Below are 1,656 nucleotides of genomic sequence, written 5' to 3' on the forward strand. Positions count from 1 at the left end.
TCTACTTGCAAGCTAACAGGTAAATTTCTCAGTTTCATAGAACTTGGAAGAAGGCATGAAATTTCTGGGTCAGAAACAAAGGACTTTATTACTGAAAGCACACCAGGCAGTATGAACAGAGACCACAAGACTAAGTAGATCTGCCAGGAGGTGCTACTACACATGCAGTGGGTCTGTTATCAGACTGGAGAAAGTACACGCTTAGGAAAGCTTTGTGTTCTAAAAGGATTGCTGGCAAACACAGCCAAACTTTGTCGTAATGGGAAATACTATGTTTGAAATTAGACAAGTAGAAATGCAAGAGGCTTCAGGTAGATTTGACTCCAACATACGCAGTAAATGGAATACATCAGTAAAGATATTTTTATGAAAAGAGGAAGCACAAAATTTTTGACCCTAGACTTCCAGTAACATTGTAAATGTAACCACTCAATCCTTCCTAAACATTTCTTTGAATATGTATTTAATAGGTTGGTATAAAACTGAGAAATTTGTCCTACCTTCTAACACTTTATCCCAAGATGTCTTAATGAGTAATAATCCTTTCCTCTTATAGAATAGATTTGACTATCCCTATATTTTAATTTAATTATCCCAATAATTTAACCTTATTGGCTAAAATATTTCTTATTGTGCTAGAGGATGTGACACTTTCTCAACAGTGGCTTCTTTATTACCAATCTTCCTGTCTGTCTACCTCTTCCTGATAGAATTGTTTCACAATGACCAACATGTCCTTCTTCTGTAGTGTAGATGTGAAAGTTGTTGCCCAGCTCTGCAAGGTTGACTTCCACAGCCTTTGTTTTAAAAATGTTAGTTTTGCTTTTGCTCTTCAGAGATAAATCAAAATAATATCATCATGCTTTTTTTTCTTGTTTGTAAGCTGCATCTGCAGCATTTCTGTTCTTCTTGTTCTCAGACTACAGAATTCAAAATCTGAATGCTATAGAAAAGCAAGCTTGTCAATTGTTATTATGTAATAAAGCAAAACAGTTGAAGGTTGAGCCCCTGGTAAAGTTGCCAGATGATAAACGGGTTGCATCTTAAGGAAATACAAGAGTGTGACCTGTGTAATATTTGGGACACAGACTAAAATTTATTTGAAAATCAAATTTAACAAGACATACTGTAGTTTTATTTACCACATGGGACAATTGTGACCCCATTTATCTACAAGACTACAGATAACCTCTTAAATTAGGTGTCAGGTCGGTTTTAGCACAGAAGTACTTCCTTTGAGACATAGCTGTGGTTATGATTTCAAAATTTTGGTGTGACATTAACACTAGGAAGGCAACTGCAAATTCTGAAATTGACAGATACGTTATTTGAGATTCAACTGTAGTCCAAAGAGTAAGTTAAAGGAGTAAGTTAAAAGAAGTTGCTGACTGGGTGGTTTGGGGTTACTGCAGAGAAAAGAAACTCTAGGAGTTGATGACCTGGAGAACCTTTCAGTGAGAGTGGGCAATTACAGGGGCAAAAGCTTCTTGGGTAAGAACTTCAGTGAGCCAATAAGAGCAGAGCAGGGATGAGCTGGGGTTCCGAGAGAAGGGAAGTAGTAGCCAATCCTAGCCGAGAAGGAAGGGGCGGGTTCCAGCCTTGTGGGCTCCAACAGGCTGGACTCAGCCAATCAGAACATGACAGGGCGGGGCTGGA

The sequence above is a fragment of the Castor canadensis genome, chromosome 4, assembly GCF_047511655.1.
Source record: "Castor canadensis chromosome 4, mCasCan1.hap1v2, whole genome shotgun sequence".
Classification (NCBI taxonomy): Eukaryota; Metazoa; Chordata; class Mammalia; order Rodentia; family Castoridae; genus Castor; species Castor canadensis.